Source organism: Portunus trituberculatus, chromosome 16 (assembly GCF_017591435.1).
Source record: "Portunus trituberculatus isolate SZX2019 chromosome 16, ASM1759143v1, whole genome shotgun sequence".
Lineage (NCBI taxonomy): Eukaryota > Metazoa > Arthropoda > Malacostraca > Decapoda > Portunidae > Portunus > Portunus trituberculatus.
This window is the reverse complement of record NC_059270.1, coordinates 9,198,716-9,216,028: the sequence shown is the minus strand read 5'-3', so window position 1 is coordinate 9,216,028 and position 17,313 is coordinate 9,198,716. Positions and strand designations below refer to the sequence as shown.

At 35.8% G+C, this 17,313-nt stretch overlaps 1 protein-coding gene and 1 non-coding gene across 2 annotated transcripts in view; one reads left to right on the top strand and one right to left on the bottom strand.

The window, feature by feature from the left end:
• Positions 1-17,313, top strand: part of LOC123504643 — a 266,093-nt gene that overhangs the window by 11,438 nt on the left and 237,342 nt on the right. The window lies entirely within an intron of this gene.
• Positions 11,000-11,201, bottom strand: LOC123504678. Its single transcript, XR_006674918.1, has one exon. It is a non-coding gene; the product is annotated as a small nucleolar RNA SNORA23 (small nucleolar RNA).

Here is a 17,313-nt window from a genome sequence, read left to right as displayed (position 1 = left end):
TGTGTGTGTGTGTGTGTGTGTGTGTGTGTGTGTGTGTATGTGTGTTTCTGGAAGACGATGAGAGAGAGAGAGAGAGAGAGAGAGAGAGAGAGAGAGAGAGAGAGAGAGAGAGAGAGAGAGAGAGAGGGCAAGGAGGCAGGGAGGCTGTCACACACACACACACACACACACACACACACACACACACACACACACGTGCAGTGTAGTGGTTAGCATGTTCGGCTCGCAACCGATAGGGTCCGGGTTCGAGTCCCGAACGTGGCGAAGGAAATGGGCAAGCCTTTTAATGTGTAGCCCCTGTTCATCTAGCAGTAAATAGATACGGGATGAAACTCCAGTGTTTGTGGTGTGTGGTTTGGTCTCACCACTACGCTAAGATCGGTCAGTATGAGCTCTGAGCTCTTTTTGTAGGGGAAAGGCTGTCTGGGTGACCAGCAGCGACAGTGGTCAATAAACACACACACACACACACACAACACACACACACACACACAGTAGATAAATGATGCGTTCAAACATTCACACCTCCGATAACCGTAATGTTCATTCTCTCCATCGGGAAGGAGGGGTCGAGTAAGGATAATGGATATTACATCACTACCCTTTCAGGTCTCATTTCCACATAATACAAATGATATTCACACGGGCATGATTGTGTGGGAAATAATAACATTCGGCCAAGGAAAGTTGTTGGAAAGTTATAACAATATACCCAGTTTACTGAAACCCTTTTCTCTCTCATGAAGATCATTCTAAAAGAAAAAGGCGCACATATCGCTAGCCAGGGTCTAAGCAGTGTTTCCTGATAATAATGTACGTAGAAATGTTGTTGAAACGAAACTTAGCTTTAAAAGGTAGAATATAAGGCGTAACTAAGGTCAGAGAGAGAGAGAAAGAGAGAGAGAGAGAGAGAGAGAGAGAGAGAGAGAGAGAGAGAGAGAGAGAGAGAGAGAGAGAGAGACTGTGGAGAAGATGGAAAGAAAAAATGTTCTTTCCTAGAAGACAGAGGCATCGATACGACTTTTCATATTTTATCACAGGATAATAGAAAAAAGTATCAGTGTTGAGTGTATTGATTAAGTGATAAGGGAGCTACTCACTTGATACATTACCTGCCCACTCTCGTAAACACACTCCTTGTGTGTGTATGAGAATGGGGGTGAGTGTGTAGTGCGTACATATTCAACTCCCCCACGCCTCACTATTTCTTGGTTTTCTCGCTTCCCAAAATTCATCTCTTCACAAGACCTCTGCTTCTTAAAGGCCAGTGAATCGAGCAGCAGGCTTTCTTGAGGTAGGCTGTCGCCTCCAGCATGGTATACTAAGTGCACTGTAATTATTGTGGGGCAAGACTCTGTTGCTCCATGAATTTTTACTCTCGCTCTATATATGAACTGCTGAGGGAGGCAAGAGCTGGAGAATTGCCTTGCTGTGCTGCCACTGTCTTTTGAATTCACTGTTGAGTCTGTATCTGGAATCAATATTGACGTTATGGAAAAGTTTCTGCATCGTAATCATTCTGCATAGACAGAATTAAAAAGTCATCTAATGCATGAGTTACTTGTCTTTTTAATCAATTTTGGAAAAGGCAAGTATAATGTATACATTCTTATCACTAAATGGGAAAAATAGTGTTTAATTTTTTTAATGACCAAAGGATTGAAAATAATTTCATATTCATGATGAAAAGACATATTGTTTCGTAAAGATTTTGTTAAGATTAATTTTTAAGTTACCATAATTTGCCTCTATCATTCTCTTAACACCCATTTGGGCAGATTGATGACCCTAATTGATGGCAGGTTAGTGTGAGCTTCGTCACAGTCTCGCGCAGAGTGACTTAACTAATATTTTGTCCTTTAGAAGTATTTTCTCCATGAGAAGTTGGTAATTCCAGAAAAAAAATACAATATTCAATTGATAAGTTAATGACTGTTTTAGGCTGAGTGAAAAGAAGAATAGCGCATTACTAGGGGAACAAAAATAGTGAATTATTAGTTAATTATGACGAGTTTAGGAGTAAGTAGCATAACATTAAATCGGCACCGCGTGGGGAGACTTATCCAGTCGGGAATTAGAAATTAAAGGGTAACGACCAGTGCTATAATCACACTAACCAGGTTTTTATTTCACTATGTTGCTGTCCGAAGTTCTCTTCGGTGAGCTTTAAAATTGCACAGGCCAGAGCAAAGATGCAACTCGTGGTATTAGTATATTGACAATAAATGTAGGTGAACGTTCATATGTATAAGGCTTAGATGTAAACACATGGTATAAGCAACATAAATAACAAGATCAAAGACAAACAACTGTTTTGCATATATATATATATATATATATATATATATATATATATATATATATATATATATATATATATATATATATATATATATATATATATATATATTAGTTTATTGACAAATTATTAATAGAACTGACAAGAAATACATGTTAACTTAAATAATTTGTCCAACTTAACCTGAACATCACAATTATTAGTCTTATCTGAGTATTTATTAAAGAAATCGTATACTTAGCATAAGCTACTTGTAATCAAGTACCCACAGGTACAGATTAACGCAATAAACAATAAACACTCAGCAATCCTTTAAAACATTTAAAACAAATAAAATTAGATTCCCGGGAAACTCACGTATCATGTAAACTCATATAAATCATGTGCAACTCATGAATCCCATATGGATCCCATAAACCACATAATACAATTAAGTACCACGAAACATAGAAAACAAACAAAATCCTATGGTACACATAACACCCATTAATCATATAAATACAAGAAACACCTGAAAACCCATAACACGTAAAAACACACATACACCATATAAAACTCATCACATACACAAAATTTCCATTAAAAACATAAAACACACAATTTCCTTGAGACACATAAAACACGCATAAAACATACGTAGGGAACCCCTGAACCCACATTACTTACATGAAGCACACATGGATCACAAAACCCATAAAATACATGAGCCATATGCAACAGGTACGCAATACATGCCACATGAAGCACGAAAGAAATTGATTAAACTGATGACACATATAACCCACATGAAACACACGAACACATGACCTACCTGAAGTAAACATGAAATACATAAAACATGCATGACTCACATGGAACATGCAACACGCAAGCATCACTTGAACTACATGAATCCCATGGAAAACACATCCATCGCATGACACAATAAAACACATATGAATCACACGAAACCCATGACACACATAAAATTCACATGAAAAATGACACACACATGCCACACAAAACACATGTACCACACGAGACGCATGAAACACATGAAATACACACGACACACATGGAGTACACACGAACACATGAAACATTACACACACACACTTGACTCACAATAAAAACACCTGAATCACATTTACACAACAAACACACAAATCACTGGGAACACTTGAACCACATGAAACATATAAACCCATAAATCACATCAAACACATCAATACGCGATGCAATATATCATTAAGCAAATGAAGCGACCATACGCAAAAGATACCAAACCAAATGCAAACCCCAACATCCCCATGTATATATATATATATATATATATATATATATATATATATATATATATATATATATATATATATATATATATATATATATATATATATATATATATATATATATATATATATATATATATATATATATATATATATATATATATATATATATATATATATATATATATATATATATATATATATATATATATATATATATATATATATATATATATATATATATATATATATATATATATATATATATATATATATATATATATATATATATATATATATATATATATATATATATATATATATATATATATATATATATATATATATATATATATTATACTGAAGAGATTATTTTGTACTGCTCGTAATGGCAGTATAGTGAACTTGTCTTGTGTGAAAAAAAAGTGTGCTAGAAAAAAATATTAAATCCGCATGCACCAACAGTTTATTTTATATATATTTTTTATTTTGTATTTCCATTTTTTTTTATTTTGTATTTCCATTTTTTTTTTTTTTTTCATTCTCATTTACTTACCTTGAAAATTTGACGCAGCAAAATAATGCGAGCTGGAGAGTGTTTTATATATTGGTCCGCTACCAGGCAGACAAATGTCTCTATGAATACCCCACTTGATATAACCCTGGTTTGAATGTTTGGTGTAGTACTTCTCCTCGTCGTCAGGGAGACCCCACGGACAGAACAACTTCCCAAACCGACGCCTGTCTCTTCCACAAATTTGAAATCCTCATTATAACCATTATTTAGGGTTTGCTAAGTCTCGCTGACCTAAAACAGTTAAGCGTAACATCGTTGTTTCAATTCCTTTTTTTTTTTTTTTTTGCAAAGAATCGAGAAGATGCTATATCCCGGTTTGTCTGCTCTCTCTCTCTCTCTCTCTCTCTCTCTCTCTCTCTCTCTCTCTCTCTCTCTCTCTCTCTCTCTCGTTTTCATATTTTTTCTGTTTTTTTCAACGTTATTTAATTTTTTATCTCATCTTTTTCATCTTTCGTTTATTTTTTATTTCAAAGAGCAAAGACGAAGACTTGTCGAATCAGAATGAATTTTATTTATTTATATATATTTTTTTTTGAGGAGTTTGTTGAAATAGATCCCGTCACTTGTGTATTAACGTTTTTTTTTTCTTTCATCTGATATTCTACTATTTTGTATTGCTGCTACGTTCATTTTTGACATTGTTATACGTTATTCATATGGCTGGTATTTCAAATGTTTTGTTGATCGATGTACACTAAACACTTTTCTGAATTTTCACGTCAAGATTAACTAACCTCTCCACTACCACTTTATAAGTAATCTGAGCAGTTGAGGTGTAGTGTTGTTTTCACTTGAAAAAGAAAAAAAAGACTGATGCAATTCCAAACTATTCCTCCTCTTCCTTCCGTCCTCCCCTCCTTCCTGCAGCACCTTTGTATTCCCCTTTTCTCCTTTCCTTGTGTTGTCCGCTATTTTTTTTTTTTCTCCTTCCTTGCATCTTCTCCTCTGTGTCTCTTCTGGATACGAGAATTTCTCTTATACTGTAGGGATTTTATTCTCTTTTAACAACCATACTATTATAATTGTGATTTTTTATATTTTCATTTTTTTTATATTGATGTTCCTGCAGTTCTGATATTTTTTTTTCTTCTGCTTTATTAATTAGATCTATATGATCTTTTTTTCTTCACAGCTACACAGAGCCAAACAATCAGTTTATTTTTTTATCTCATTCAATTTTTTCATTTTATTGTTTATCTGTCATGCATTATCAAAGAGAGATTTTAGCTGATTCATTCCGTTGTGATTAGGATGCAAGAATGAAGTTTTACTTTTTTTTTCATTTTTGAACACCACTCATATACCTAATCCGAAAAAAAACATGACCCTATTTTGATAAGTAAAAGTGCTGTGCATAGATAATTTATATCGTCTTGATAACTATTTGTTTTATTTTTTACCTTTTTCTGCGTTTTTTTTAATTATTTCTAATTATTCTGGGAAGTTGTTAGAGCAGTAAAAATGATAGTGTGGTTAATAGTTCAGACGAACTAAACACAAAATTATATACTTCCAAGTGTCTACTTCCCTTATCAAAATGTGTTCCTCTTTCTGTCTCATTGAAATATTCATACAGGCTCATAATGAATTCTTCGGAAAGGCAAATTATTATTTGCTCACTGATAGGGATTTTCTTTCACTGATTGGATTTACACATTATGAAAGACTGGTAGACCAAAGTATAGAGGAAATCCGCGCGCATATGTACTCGTATCTTTTATGAGAAAGAGTGAATCAATGAACAATGAAGAGAAAGTCGGCAGGCACGTGTACGATAATGAAAAGCAAATTGGTTCCTTCGCAATAATTCTCATATTTTTTTTCATAAATGTACTTCAGATAATGATTCAACCAAGAGTCAGTAGTTTGGAAAACCGACATGGGTTTCTTGCGTCCCTGCTGTACTGTATTTTGCTGCGGCCTCAGAGAAACTTCTTTGAGAATTACATTAAATTTATGATAGTAAAAATACAAATGCTGGCTAAATGTGCAGCCTTTGTTGTGAGAAAGAGTGCCTGGGTAACGCTGACAAAAGTTTGTATTATCTTGCAAGGCAAGCAACATTGTTTTCTTTAAGAAAAAAAAGGTCAGATAGTCCTGTTTTTTTTTTTTTACTTCGTTACATTTATTTTATTACATTGCAAATTATTAACCACTGAAAATATTCCAAAAAAGTAAAAATTCGTATAGATTTCAATTAGTTACAGATGTCTTAAAAACTTCTAGAAATCCTCATGTCCTTGTGAAAATATTATCTTTCCGTGTTAGTCTGAGAAGAACAATGATGGAATCACTGTAAAACTCGCTAATTAGATCAAATGATTATGAAAAACCAAACATGTTTTCTCAGCAGTGTCAACAGCATGGCTTGCCCTGTATTTGGGATTAAATGCCATTATTTCATGGAAGATAAAGTTAACTCGCTGATAATCAATTTACTGCAGGAGATATGATGCGGAGAATGACATGGGAATCACCGCAAACCTCAGCCATCAGAATCGCATATTACTTTGCCAGATTAAATGTATCGAGCTAAGTCAACCTGAAATATGCAATCACATTGTTTTGCCGCTAAGAAAAGCCACCATATACAGGTGATACGATGCAGCCGTTACCATATGCTTACTCATGAATCATGATAGTGAACTGTTCTTAGGTTAAAATGAGATTTACCATAATGTACGTCGTCTTTACATGAACAATAGTAAAGAAATATGTACAACATTTTCCTTTTCATTATTTCGGCAAAAACTGGCTCCGGCACTGGCATAAAGAGATTTCTCTCTCTCTCTCTCTCTCTCTCTCTCTCTCTCTCTCTCTCTCTCTCTCTCCCCCTATTCTTCGTCTCTAAGCCGAGCCGACCATTTTCCAGCTCTGCAAAACGCTTACTTCGATTCGGGAGCAATGAAACAAAAGTTTAGCACAAGAAGAAAAAATATAAATACAAAACACGAATATACAAAGGATTTAAAACACAAAGGCACGGAAGGAATACCTTAGCTATGAGACACAAAAGGAAGACCAATTGGAGGCGATACAATGGACTGGCCCACGAGCGGCGCAAGCACATGGCCGGACAACGCTACTCGATCTCATGCCCTGACTCGCCTGACGCAACGGCTCTCTAGGCCAAATGTTTCATGCTTTTGTGCCTGCACCTGACTTTTAAGTCATTTACGAGAATGAGAGAGAGAGAGAGAGAGAGAGAGAGAGAGAGAGAGAGAGAGAGAGAGAGATTAATTTTATCCAAAATACAAAATATATGTATAATAATTCCTAACAAAACTGAAGAGAAAGAATCAAAGTGTTCAGTTCAGCTTCAGTCAGTTCTTGCAGAGTCACACGAAACAGTCTGCGTGGACAAGAGCCACTTATGACACCAAACTGATAAACTGTTATTGTTCTTTAACATCGTTTTGATTTTGTACTATTATTGCTCTTTGTTTTGCCATATTTAAAGAAATAACACCTTAAAACCAATAATGATTACAAATGTAAATCTTGTCATGATGAACAAAATATGAATGGGTAAATAAGGTCAGTTTTTGCACCGCCGACGTTTATTGTAATATCAAGATTTACCGTCATATTTGATGCATTAATTTACCCGGTTTGCATAATTAATAATGGTTTATATATTGTAAATTCCGTAGCCAAATCCAGGAGGAAATATACTCATTAATGAAATGCTGAACGCAGTTACTGAATTCATTGATCCATCTATTTATCAGATAATTAGAAAAAAATGTGATAGATTGGAACTGTGTGGCTATTTGTCAAAGTGTTTCTTCAGTCACGATAAAACGTTATGAAACAGATAGTTTAAAAATCATGAGTCCTTGTTCTTTACCTTTATAGTAGTGCAGTTGGAAATGAGTGCAGTATACTTTTTCTGAGCCACAAATTTCGATGGATGTTAAGAAAAGCATGTCATCACTGACGCTGTGCATCTGTTGATTGTCAGGTCTGCGGCTCACCAGGTGTTGTTCTTGTCGAGGGACTACCCCGATTTAGCGAGGGTATGATTTTCTTCCATCACTTGGTGGTGCTAACGATGTGCAAGTGATCCGTATGAAACCAGCTATGTTGCACGCTTCTGTTACGAGATGTGGATATAATATTTCAGAAAACTAAAATTTCTTTCTCATTACATATTATAATTTCTGTCTCGATAAGATCAGTTGTCTACATCCGTGATATGTAGTTTGATAAATGTAATAAGACCTCTAGTGATGAGACCTACACATAAACACCTAAACATAAACAAACAGGTTTATAGATAGATAAATAGGTAGATTAATCGTTATATATATATATATATATATATATATATATATATATATATATATATATATATATATATATATATATATATATATATATATATATATATATATATACATACATACATGCATACATCTGTGTTTGTGTGTGTGTGTGTGTGTGTGTGTGTGTGTGTGTGTGTGTGTGTGTGTGTGTGTGTGTGTGTGTGTGTGTGTGTGTGTGTGTGTGTGTGTGTGTGTGTGTGTGTGTGTGTGTGTCTATATATCTATATACCTACATATAGATAGATATATATATAGATAGATAGATAGATACATACATACATACATATATACATACATAGATTACAAGAGAGAGAGAGAGAGAGAGAGAGAGAGAGAGAGAGAGAGAGAATTATCTCTATGATTGTCTTCTTTGTTTACATTTTTACTTGACTCTTTTGAGCCGTTTCGTTCTCTTTGTTATATTCCCATGACGGAGTCCTCATCATCTCTGCCATTGTGTTTGCTGCACCTGCCAATCGAGATGTCTTTCTTCATCTTCTGCCTTTATTTTTAGGCTTTCCTTTTCACAGGTGTGATCACCTGGTTATAAAGATTTTTTTCCTATAATTTCAATTTGAATGTTATGTGTGAATAACCAAATAAAAAAAATGAAAACTTTTTTTGTAATATATGATGGTGAGGCGCAAATTATGATTCCATAATTCAAAAGAACGCCATTACTGAAAGGGTAATTAGTTGTGGCACCGCACTGACGTATACTGTACATTTCTTACGGCGTTAACCACAGCCAATGATTGCATATGTCCGTCTAATGTTGCAGAGAGATCTTTTCTTTTTTATAGTTGCCTTCATACAAACTACAGAAAACAAAAGAGATACCCAAGTGTTGCAAGAAAATATCCAAACAAGTAGGAGGGTCTTGGTTTCCTGGAAGTGTGTTTCTAATAGTAAGCTCTCAGCAATATTTTATTGTAACGATCTATACACATTATTCACATGACACACCTTCCGTGACCTTGTTCCTCCTGCACTCTTGACCCTCACCCTTCTGCGTCCCTGATTGCCTCCAAGTACTTCACCTCCTTCACCTTCTTAACGATGATCTGCCTCTTGTCATCGATCGCTGTCCTCAATTCATTACGTAAAATCGCTGAATAAGACCAACTTTTTTCTTATATGTTCATTAATTTTCTTTTTCAGTTCTTTATGCAGCATATTCGCACACGTGTGCCCTCCATTCAAAATCTCGAGAAATGAAAGGAGGAGGATATCCGTGTGTCCCACGCAAATAAAGGAACTCCTAGTCCTTCACCTAATAGTAATAAAACATGTCTTCCCTCTACATAGCCTGCCCATAATTCTAGGAACTCGCCTTTCTAGTAGTTTAGGTATAATGATTTTTTTGGTCATTTATAGTATTACAACATTAACATAACATATCAAAGGTATCTTTAGTATCGACAAACTTACGTTTGTCTGTATTCATCATTATAGAAATAAGTCAATAATTTTAGAGCTGTGTGGAGTGCAGTGTACAAAAGACGCTTTGCTTTGGAGTGCCTGGTTACTTGGTGGTGCTACGAAATACCTCACTGAACTCCCACTTCTCAGGATGCTCTCATTAACTCTCTCTGCGAACTATTGTCCGAATCCCCATCTTAAGCCTTGCACGCAACGATATGGGGGAGGGAAAACCCCTTGATCGGCGCACTACCTGGCGGAGCCCTGCTGGACTGTGGGGGGCCGCTGGGCCGCCGCTGAGGCCGCTCAGTCTGGCAGCGGCTGTGGTAGCGGGAAGTAGTGTGGTAAATTCTTGCTCCGCCTCTCCCTGTCGTCCTCGACCGTATTTTGTCATTAGCTGGTGAGATAAACGTCCACGACCCTTCATGTGCTCACGTGACAATAAATGTGTTACCGAATGCTTATAATGATTTCAAAATGAATGTTCCTTAAAGTTGGTTTGCAAAAGTTTGAACGTAAAGTATGTTCTTTTACCCTACTGCGGCACTGTGGTGGAAACAAGTCTTACAATAATTACTCATGCGAACCGCAAGTGTGGAGTGGTAATCACAGGCCCCCGAACACACTCAAGGTTGTAGACAGGAGGTCTATACACAAGGATACACAGGCCACGAATGATTTAACTCTCACCATCCTCCCAGAAACACGAGGAAGTTGAGCAGGTACAATAGTCGTCAAGTGGAAAGTCAAGTGTGTGTATGTGTGCGTAGGCCACCACCATGATGCTGCTTATGTGTCTGGCCGTCTTGCTGCATTTAGGTAAGTGTTACACCATGGCAAAAAGTGCACTAAGCTTTGCACCTCCAATTCTTTCCTACATCCATTAGACTTCATTTTCCAGCATAATGTTCCGATATGAAGACAGTGACCGGCATCTGGACGTATGGACAAAAGCTCCGTATTATCAAAAAATCTTGGAAGAACCTAGGCTACGTGTCTCGTGTCTTCTTTTATTTTGAAGGAGTCCATTGTGGTGATGGGAAAAGTTGATCACAATATGAAGGACCGATCAATGGAAAGGTGACAGGTGGACAGTTTTGAAGTTTATGCAAACATTTAGTGCAGATAGATGAACGTCAAGAGTTTATAGTAACATATTGTTTGTCTATTAACATCAATAATTAAGTACTGTGTGTGTGTGTGTGTGTGTGTGTGTGTGTGTGTGTGTGTGTGTGTGTGTGTGTGTGTGGAACACACACACACACACACACACACACACACACACACACACACACACACACACACACACACACACAGAGAGAGAGAGAGAGACTTCCCAACGAAGGCTATAAAAAGTCTTCAAATACCATTTCAACAGAGCCTTGCTAAACAAATGAAGAAGTGCAGTTATTGACTATCTGATGCATAGTTTCATCTTGACGTGGCGAACACACACCAAGAGACGGACAGTCATGGGGAAGAACCACAACGTTGGGTGAGGTGCCCTTACTGATGAATATCGATTGACTCCAGCCTAGTTCCGGTCTCTTCGCCCTGTGACATGCGACACTTTATGGCCACTGTATATTTCGCACTCACACACACACACACACACACACACACACACACACACACACACACACACACACACACACACACACACACACACATTTTATGAGGAATATATGATAATTACCAGTGACTTTTCTTTCTTTTTTTCAATTATTTTATTCTTTCCTCCCATCTTTTCATTCCTTTTCCTTCCCCTCCTATTTGGCCTCCCCCTTCTCCTCTTTAGCCTCCTCCTTCAATTCCACCACCTCCTCCTCCTCCTCCTCCTCCTCCTCCTCCTCCTCCTCCTCCTCCTCCTCCTCCTCCTCCTCCTCCTCCTCCTTCTCCTCTTCTTCTTCTTCCTCTTCCTCCTTCCTCCTCCTCCTCCTCCTCCTCCTCCTTCTGTCTTGACCTTGTTTCTAGCTATAAACACCGTATCTTTCTTTGTATGTGTTCTTTCTTCTCCGTTCTTCTTCTTTCCCTTATTTTGTGGATGTTTTTTCCATATTGTTCTTATCATTATGATTTCCATGCACATTCTTTACTTTATTCTTGGTGTTTCTCAGTTACATTCTCCTTTTATTTGCATATATTACGCAAAACAACAATTTAAGCACACATCTAAATAATGAATACGGCTAATTTCAAATGTAAATTCTCTATATATTTTCCTGCGTTTTCTTCTCCCAACTCCTCCTAATATTCCCGTTATGTCTTAGTCTTTCATAGTACCGCTTGTTTTACTATCTTCCTACTGTTATCCTTTTTTTTTTTTTATATATATATATACGGGTCTTCATTTTCAGCTCCAAAATTTTCGCTCTGTGTGTGTGATATGTTTTTGTTTTGTTTTTTTTTCGTTACCACAGTTCTCCTCATCTTTTTTTCTTTTCATCTGCCACATATTGTTTCTCCAATATGTCATCCTTATTTTTTTCCTGTTGTTCCTCCCAATCAGTCCCCCTCTCTGTATTTATACCTGTAACCACCACAACAACCACCACCATTTTCTCTTATTGTGAAGGTAGTTTTTCTCTCTCCGTTTGTTCTCTAGTATTTCTATCTCTCTCTTTTTCCATATCCATATATTTGAAATTGAGTTATTTTCTTTTAGTACTGGTAGTTTGGTGGACTATATGGAAATGAAACCATGTCTTTTTTTAGTTCTTCCTTAATACAGTTAATGAAGATCTACAGAATATATGAGACTTTCCGTTGGACAAAAATATTAAAAGTTTTTGGAAATATGTCATAATGTTGTTGCTTTATATTAGGTTATTCTTCATTTTCACAAGAGGCTTTTGGTAACTTGTTTTTTGTATTCCAGTTCTTGGTAAGGGTTTATTATTTTTTCGTTGTAATTTAATCTTCGAGTGTCGCTTCGTAATAGTGTTATGGTGACTCACTTTTACTATGTCTTTTAAGCTCCCAGTAACTTCCCCTCGCTCTTCTTGATAGGCTTACATGAACTTCGTCTCAGTCATCCTACTTTTGATTTCTTTCTCTGCATTTCTTATTTGCTATATAACGTCTTGGGCTTCTGAAGGACTCTTGTTACATATCTGTCTTTACACTTAATGTTTTTGCACCAAACAAACATACTAATTATTAAGATTTTGTTAATTCCGTGCGTTGGATACTTGTCATTAGATCAACACTAACTAACAATAATTTACAATCGGGTATATATTTTTCTTAATGCTACTATAAAAAATGTCCTTGTACTCCATGGTCTTTAATGTTACCGAATCTAGTGATTTTTTTGTTTCTTATCCTTACGAATTAGTTTAAGAGCATGTCATTTTCCACTGGGAAATAAATCAAAGTACTACATTCCTTTTGTATCTCAAGAAAGCGTCTGAGGACAAAATTTCCATTTCTCAGTACTATATACCTCTTACAAGTAAATATATATATTTTTTTTTGTCTTGTCTCTTACTTTTATATATTACGAAAATGAAACATATTCATTGTGATGTTTCTATTTGAAAAACGGACTGTACAAAAATCCTTAGTTTATAATACTTAGTTTATATATATATATATATATATATATATATATATATATATATATATATATATATATATATATATATATATATATATATATATATATATATATATATATATATATATATATATATATATATATATATATATATATATATATATATATATATATATATATATATATATATATATATATATATATATATATATATATATATATATATATATATATATATATATATATATATATATATATATATATATATAACATGTTTTTTACAACAGAAGAGCAAGCTGTGTGTACGATGGATGAAAAATTATTGGAACAAAGCGAAAATGTAGAGTTGTTCTCTTGGCTAATTAGTTTTCAAAATGAACAAATTCAGAAAAAAAGTAGTTGTACCTTGTTTTTTGTCATTGCTCTCATTACTTAGTACAATGTTTTTTTTTTTTTTATCTATTCGTATTAATTTAAATGGTTCCTGCAAATCACTTTCTTTTCTTTCGTGTCCTTTTTGGCTAATCTAAACGATTGTTGCAAATAATTAAGTGTTTCTGAACGTTACTACTATGATTGAAGACTTGATAAGTTGATGTTTTAACCAATACCAAACAGTTTATTTAAGCTGTCATATACATACAAAAAGTCACTTCAAATCATCATCATAATGTGTATTCTTTTTTATCCATTTAATCATGCGTCTTCTTTTACTATGTGGGTGTATGCAGAGAACAACACTTTTCGTCTTACGGTGTGGCCAACACTGCATTGGTGCTGCGCGAGTGAGTCGATCTGTTAACTGGGGCAATGCATCTTTTCAGGTTCAGTAAACAATTTTCACAAGAAAAGAGTGCACACATTGTTCGAGGTGAAATTCGGGACGCACACAAATACACACACACACACACACACACACACACACACACACACACACACACACACACACACACACACAACATACAAAAGAGAGAGAGAGAGAGAGAGAGAGAGAGAGAGACAGAGAGAGACAGAGAATTGATTTAACACCGTAACAGTGACGCTGTCAATCATAACACAAAGATTACCTCGTAAACTCCCATAAAACATCTAACTTGAACTTTCGTTTGCATGACTTATAGATCCAAATTCCCTCTAAATCTCAAATAAATGTAATCACGGCACATTTTTCTCTACGGGGCCACCTGAGTGTGTCCATAATTCACCTGCCGATAACGTAGCCCATAAATCTTTCTGATGTTGCTCGCATCGGAATGTTTCTCGCTCCGATTGAGGCTCGAGCAGTTTATCTTCGTACGCGACGGACACCCAGCCTCAGAAGCCTCGCCAGGGAGTCCTGTATGGCCCCTGCCTTACCCATCCTCGCCCCGTCACGGCAAGGATGAAATCAGCTAAAAGGGTGCCACGGGTTTTGCTCTTTCCCATTCACGTAGTGTGCTTATCTCTGTGTGAATATGTGTGTGTGTGTGTGTGTGTGTGTGTGTGTGTGTGTGTGTGTGTGTGTGTGTGTGTGTGTGTGTGTGTGTGTGTGTGTGTGTGTGTGTGTGTGTTTGAGTGTGGAGAGATCTCACTGCCGGCCATAGCGTACGACAGGAGAAGCTCGTAAGGATCAAGCTTGGTGTCGTGCCTGCATCCGCACACAGCCACTCAGTGTACTCGTAAGCTGCTGCTCGTGGTGTATAGTGGGCAATACCATCAATTCCGCGCCGCGCTAAATGCAGGTCAAAATAGTAGGGACAGAAGTCGAGGCAATAGTGTGGATGTTCTGGTGGTTGTAGTAATAATAGCAGTACCAGTAGTGTTAATAGTAGTAGTAGTTGTAGTAGTAGCTGCAGTAGTAGTAGTAGTAGTAGTAGTAGTCGTAGTAGCCGTAGTAGTAGTGGGTGTAGTAGTGATAGTGCACTACTACTACAACTACTACTAGCAGTAATAGTAGTAGTAGTTGTTGTTGTTGTTCTTGTTGTTCATAACCGTTAAGTTAACATTGTTGGTACAAATGAAGCAGTTCCACACTCAGAAATACCGCCACAGTCTTATGATCTGTTGTGAATGGACCACTCTGGATACGGTGATAACAATTACGACGCTCTCGTAATGTGTCATTTGAAAGCTGGGAGAGTTAAACGTTTTGGTAATTACGTGTATCGAGATATTTAAGTTTGTTCATCCTCGCTCACCAGATCCTTTACATATTAATGATTTTGTTATCATTGATATTATCTTTAGTTTTATTATCATTATTATTTTATTATTATTATTATCGTTACTATTATATTATTACGTATTAGTATTATTATCATTATTTTTGTTATCATTATTATTATTATTATTATTATTATTATTATTATTATTATTATTATTATTATTATTATTATCATTATTATTGTTACTATTATTATTACTTGTTAGTATTATTATCATTATTTTTGTTTATTATTATTATTATTATTTTTGTTTATTATTATTATTATTTATTTTATTATTATTATTGTTATTATTGCCATTATTGTTGTTGTTATTATTTTATCCTTTTTGTATTTTTCATTTGAAAATTTGAGACTATTCTCATGTGAAAGAGCTTTACCTGCATAAAAGATTGCACACACACACACACACACACACACACACACACACACACACACACACACACACACACACACACACACACACACACACACACACACACACACACACACACACACACTCTCTCTCTCTCTCTCTCTCTCTCTCTCTCTCTCTCACGTCAGTTTGATATAATATATAAGATACAGCCATATTATCAAATAATGGTGGCAAAATGTAACTAAGCATTGTCTTTGTATCGCAGGTGCGATACGAAGACCAAAGTGATTGTGTGCATTCATAAATTATATAAAGATGTGATAACATGCTTAGAAACAGTATATGCATCCTTTATGTATTACCAATTATGAATCATCGCATGGAACAGTAAAAGCAGAATCATAACAGGGCCTACGCTGGTTGCCTCTCCTTGAAATTCCTTCTCACAATCCCTTAGTAAAAACATTCACATAAACTCAAACGACTACAGAACTTGAGAAGGAAACATCTGCAACTCGTTATCAGGCCCCTAATGGTTTTAGTGTTAAGCTTCCTTGAACACTTAAGTAACTAATCTGAGTATATTGTGAGCCAATTGTGGTAAGTAGAACAGGCGTTGTGGGATTTGGTAATTATGGGAAATGTTGTAGGAAGTGGTGATTTCGAGGACATTGCCAACCACCAAAATTACATTGTACGTGCCCTGGCTAATCAACACAGGACAAAACAGGGACATGACGATCCTGAATGAGATTGTTACATCAAACGTGATATGTCAGCTCTCTAGGGTCATGCCGGCGTTGACTTTCTTGTTAGACTTGTAGGTTCGTTCGAATGATTCATTAATATTTTTTTTTTATCCTTTTCTTTAGTTTATTTAATTAGTTTGGACGAATAGAAGACGCCATCCGTATTTTTGAGTATTAATAGCCACAAGATTTGGAGAAAACTTGTTATTGTATTTTGCTATACCACACACACACACACACACACACACACACACACACACACACACACACACACACACACACACACACACACACACACACACACACACACACACACACACACACACACACACACACACACACACACACACCTGCCTCTACCTTTGTCTGTCTGCATGTTCTTTTTTTATTTCTTTCCATCTTCTGATATGTTTGCATGTGTGTAATTGCCTATCATTATCTCTCTCTCTCTCTCTCTCTCTCTCTCTCTCTCTCTCTCTCTCTCTCTCTCTCTCTCTCTCTCTCTCTCTCTCTCTCTCTCTCTCTCTCTCTCTCTCTCTCTCTCTC